Consider the following 6,000-nt stretch of genomic DNA (forward strand, 5'->3'; position numbering starts at 1 on the left):
GAAAGAGGAAATTGAGTAAAGTACAGTCAAACAAAAACAAAATATGTGTGCAAGTGCGTGCATAAAAGAAATCCTGGGGGAAAATTCACAAGCCATTAACATTTGTTCTATCTAAGGATGAGAACATGGGACATCACCCCTTTGTATATTTTATGCCTTTCAGTATACTTTGAATTTTTGCTACAGCAAGAAAGCACAACGGAGTCACATCATTAAAAACACTAAATTGGTAAATTCCACTCCATCCAAAGTGAAAAGAAGGAGAGAAAAAGTCATTTAAGTAGTGCAGTCGTGGTTAAAAGTATAGAGCAAAGCAGGTGAGAGCAAGAGCGCTAGAGCCAGGCTGCCTGAGCTCAGATTCCAGCTCTGCCGCTTTTTAACTGTGCAAGTCACTTGACCTCCTTGCGCTTCAGTCTTACTTTTCCAAAAAACTGATATAATAACAACAAACACTTTCTGGGATTGTTGTAAGAATTAAATGAGTTAATACATGTAAAGTGCTTAAAAGAATGCCTGACCGCATAAGTCTTCAATAAATGTTAATTTATTAATCTTATGCTGTGAAAAGAGTGGATACATCACATTTTTCCCTTAGTTGCCTTTGGTTTTTAATGCCTCCCATAGGCATTAAAACGTCTTACTGGATTCCACAATACTGTGATACCTACAGATCTGCATTTCTGATACAACATGGCTCCTATACCCAAGTCAAGTACGTTTAGCAGTCAGTCAAAGAAACAATGGTTTGTTTCAATGCCAGTGGAAAACCAGCTGTTAGCTTCATCAAAAGATGGCCTGTCACTCTTCACTGTGGCATGTAAATACGGCCATGGATACTTAGTCTATGAGCAACTGAAGGGGATTTCAAGAATAATTTTGTCTACTTTCCTTTTTTTTTTTTTACAGCCTGGCTTTAGAATTTAGCCACAGTATAGAATACAATTACTCCTTAAAACTGAAGAAGCAATAAACTTCCCAAGTTTGGTATATTACAATTATAATATACCAACAATTATAAAGACTACCAGACCTTTCACATTGCCAAAACTGACCTCTTCCTAACATTTCTCTTGTACATTGTTATTCTACAAAGGTTTCTGACTCTTCTTCTATCTTGAGTTATTTTGTACTTCAGCTTAGTTAAGGAAGGAAGGGTGCCTGGTGAGAAGAAAAACAACACAATTATAATCTCTGAGACAAGGCACTCAGTGTGGGCACAGGCAGCTCTGTGGCCTGGGAGCCAGCACCCCTGGTACAGATTGCAGGGCCCCACCATCGGGCATTGGCATCCGGGCATCCTGGGAACGGGTATTGGCTGGCATCAGCAACACAGGCACTAGCTTTGGCAATGCCTTCAGTGGACATCAGCCACATAGGAGTCACTCTCAGGACATGCAGCAAAAGGAACACTGCCACAGTGGCCAGCGTATGGACAAGGATGGACAAGGTACCATCTTGTAGCATCAGAGTAAATTCTGCAAGACGAATGAAAGATACCTACCACTTGGAGCATAATTTGAAATTCCCTGGGGATTCCTTAGAGGAATTGGAATGAGTTTCCAGGGGAATTTTGGATACATTAAAGGACAGAATGTTAAATTTAGCAATGAACTTGGATCTAGGACTTGAAAGAGTCCACAATATGCAGTATATGAAAATGGGGGGAGGGGTATCCTGAAACTATTTCAGTGACTGCTCCAGCCAGTGGAAAGAATACCCATTTTGTGGGGGAGTAATATGTTACAGAGGTGTTCGCAAATCTGGGGAGTCTTGAATATCTCCAGAGATGGTCTTCAGAAATGTCGAGTCCTCTGTAAGCTCAGAGAACCTTGATGCTCAGCCCTTTGATTATCCAACAGATATTTATGCCAAGAATTATTAAAATATACTGAAATGATTCTGGAAGAAGCTCCCCTGGGGATGCCAGAGAGAACCTGGAGAAGTAGGTGCTGTGATCAGAAAAGACCCGGACATTCAAAAGTCTGGTCAGCAGATCCAGACTGCATGTGAACTTCACTCTCACCCACAACCTTCCTCCAGACCCTCAAAAGATTCATTTATTTTATCTACATGGGAAAGCCTTTATGAGAATGTAAGCAAACTTTAATTTTGAGTTTTATTTTTAAGTATTATTTTGAGTTTTATTGAATTACTGAAGCAAAAGAGAGCACCACACAAATTCTGAAATAGTGTTTCATTAGGGAAAGTGAATGTCCATTTTTTTATAGTGTATAGGTTGGTCTTAGAGTTCTTAGTTAGGATATCAAAAGTAGGTGCATCTTTGGATTGGCTGATTTCTTAAGTTGAGGGTCAATGCAAGCAAAGGAAAGGTTCTGAGCAAGAAGCAAGGCATTCTGAGACTGTCACTGCAGAACTGGTGAGATAGTTGTTCCATTTCTCACTCTTGAAAATAACAGCAATTAATAATAATAATGTCTGTGCATTGTAGACAAGAACTAGAATAGTCACTCCCATCAATTATTCTACACTTTATACTTCTTCTTAGATTTTAAGTATCCAGAAGACAGGTCTGGAACTCTTTCTTGGTACATTGCCTAGAAAACTACCATGTGCAATTATATATTTATCAGGGCTTTTAAATGTAGTTTGCAATGAATGTAGTTAGAAAAAGCCCTGCCAAAGTCTCTTTGTTTGTATGGAGACACCATCCATTTCTGCGGGGATCTTTCAAAGGAGAAGGCAAGAAGTTCTAGACTCAGTTCCTTCTTTAGGACCCACCTAACTTGAAGGATTTGTAGTAAAACATGGTACAACCTACAACTGTGCTCTATGTGCATAAAATGAAGAACCTCCCCTGCAAACCTACCAGTGACTGTAATCATGGGAGCCAGGAATGGAGGTTCTGAATTCACTGTGACTCAGAGAAGCAGAGGAACAAAGGGTGAAGAGGCACATGGCAAGTCGGCACTGATGTGGAGGCCCATGGCGCTTGTCCATCATCGGTGTGGACTCCTCCTGCCGCAGCCACCCGGGGCAAGGCGCTTGTCCATCATCGGTGTGGACTCCTCCTGCCGTAGCCACCCGGGGTTCGGGTTTTGCTCTCCCTGCCCGCATCTCAGCTGACAAGTTACTTCTTCAGGATGCTTTGCCCATCTCTTTCTTTCTTCCAGTTTTTATTTCTTCCACATAAAAATATTTGGGAAGTAGCTGGATATGAGTTTGACCTTGGGACATCTAGACCATGGAATCTGTATAATCTTTTTTTTTTAATGAAGTCTTGTAAGAACCTCAGACATCTCCATCCTATTCGACTGGATCTTAAATCCTAGATAGAAAGTTTTCCAAATCAATAAATAGCAGGTTGCTTATTCAGTGTGTAGTTAAAAAGAAAAATGTAATGATCCACTTCCCCGGCTCGCCAGCGCGGGAAAGTCATCTGTCTCCAATGATGAGGTCAAGACACAAGACAGAAGGCCTGGTGGGAGTAAATGATTAGACACTAAGCCAATTCTAAGTCATCTAAAAAGAAAATGGGCCATGTTTTCCATGCTTTCCACGTTAATCACTTTTCAAGGCTAGAGAGGTGGACCCGTCCCATAGCAGTACCATAGGGTTACCCTTAAATAATTCACGGTTTTAAGCCCATAAAAACCAATTTGCTAGATGCCACACAGTACAGTGAAGAAAATGCTTACTCCGCTTGCAAGAGGAAAAGTATATAAATATGCCAAAGTACCAGTACCATTGTTTCTATGGAAGGAAGTCAATAGTCAAGGACCCTGTAGCAGACATGGTTAATTACCTTCACAATGTCCATTTCCCTTCTTGCTTCCTTTTTTTGTTTGTTTGGTTTTTGGCTTGTTGTTGTTGTTGTTGGGTTCTTTTGGTCACACCGCGCGTGGCTTGTGGGACCTTAGTTCCCCAACCAGGGACTGAGCCCGGGCCCTCGGCAGTGAGAGCGCGGAGTCCTAACCACTGGACCGCCGGGGAGTTCCCTCCCTTCTTGATTCCTTGCTAACAATTCCAATCTTGTGCAAAGGGCACTCTGCCCAGACATAGGCAGTGGATCAGGATCGGTCCTGGTCAGTCTTGACAATCCTGTACCGTGCTTTCTCAGCCTCCTCTGCAGCTGGGGGACAGGGTACCATTTGACTCAGGACTAAACAATGAAGCTTAAGAAGAAGTTATCAGGAGGTGTGTTTCCAAAAAGGTTTGAGCTTCTTTGATGGAAAGGACAGGTGCATATGGTGCCGCTCCTTCCCCCAAAACAAACAAACAGAGAGACATTGGCTCCAACCACCGTGTCACAGAACCAGCCCCAGCAGTGGTCACCTCCAGATATTTTGGAGTGTGAGAAAAATAAGCCATTATTTGCTTAAGCCATAGTATTCTGTTATTTGCAGCCAAACACATTCTTAACTGATACAGTTCCTCTTCTCCTTCAAACTAAACGGTTCCAAACAATGATAAGTGGAAAAGGCTCACTTCCTCTGAAGGAGGACAGCCAAACCTCAGCTCCTGATCCCCCACCACCTTCCTCCTTACACCCAGCTCCTCCCACAGTGCTCCCCAGGCTCAAGATGAGGGTGGGCCAGTGCAAAATGTAAAGGGGTGCCAACCAGTAATCAAGATAAGCACTATTTTAATGCAATAGTGTTTTTTCACATTTATTTTACCATGGTAAAATACACATAACATAAAATCAGCCATCTTAACCACGTTTAAGTGTACAGTTCAGTGGCATCAAATAACGTTCATAATGTTGTACAACCATCACCAGTATCCATCTCCAGAACACTTTTCAACTTCCCAAACTAAAGCTCTATACCCATTAAACACTAACTCCCCAATCCACTCTCCCTCAGACCCTGGCAGCCACCATGCTACTTTCTGCCTCTATGATTTTGACTGCTCTAAGTATTTCATGTAAGTGGAATCATACAGTTATCTGTCTTTTTGTGACTTAGCCTCAAGGTTCATCCATGTTGTTGCATGTGTCAGAATTGCCTTCCTTTTTAAGGCTGGATAATTTTAATGTAACAGTTTTAAAAATCAAAAAGACAGGATCCATATTACTGATTCTTCCTTTTGTTTCAGCACAGACTGTGACTGATCCTGTCTTTATTTACAATTTCGGTATTTTGTTCATCATGTATATTTTTGTGTTCATTTTGATTTTTTTTTAAATTAACATACTATTGAACTTGATTACTGAGTTCTTTGGCACCCATCCCCTTACACTTTGTGCCCAAGGTGAATGCCTCATTCACTGCACCATAGTCTCAGCCCTGGCACTGCTTTGCAAACAAATAAACATGCAGTATAATGTCAAGTGGTGCTCCTATTAAGCGTGCCTTTTATCCTGATGTTTTCATCACCCCTCCAAGGGCTAGCCAGTTCCTAGAGATAGTAAACAATTCACCTTTCCTCCAAGTCTTTCATAAGCAAACCAACCAATGCAAGCCCATACCCCAACCACTTCACTCAGGTCACTAGCTTCTGATCACTAATCACCCAGGGGCAGGTACCAGACAACAAGGCATGGCCCTTACACCCAAGGGCCCACCAAAATTATTCAAACTAGCCAATCTTAAGTCTGCTTATCCTGCCTCCTGCCTCACCTGTTCCTTCCCATGGAAACCACAGTAAATCTCTAGCCTATGTTTCTACCCTCCCTCTGCCTCCTGACTGGCCCTGGTGCTTCCCCCATGTGGCCCTGCATAGCATGGCATGTACCCTCCTCAGAAACTGTGAATAACAAACTATTATACCTTTTCAATGGCAATCACCTCCTGATCCTCACTATACCTGAATAATAAAGCCTACATTTTGAAACAGTGCTCAGGGAAGGTGGCATGGAGTGATGAAGGGTGCTGCTTTACGTAGGTGGTCTGGGAAAGCATCTCTGAAGAGATGCCTTTTGAGCAGAAACCTGAAGGCAGGGAGGAAGAGGAATGTCTGGAGAAAGAAAAATAATATACTTCCTGACTAGATAATTTGCTCATTTCTGACCCACCTCTCCCTTTTCTTCTCTCATGA

Source organism: Eubalaena glacialis, chromosome 5 (genome assembly GCF_028564815.1).
Source record: "Eubalaena glacialis isolate mEubGla1 chromosome 5, mEubGla1.1.hap2.+ XY, whole genome shotgun sequence".
NCBI lineage: Eukaryota > Metazoa > Chordata > Mammalia > Artiodactyla > Balaenidae > Eubalaena > Eubalaena glacialis.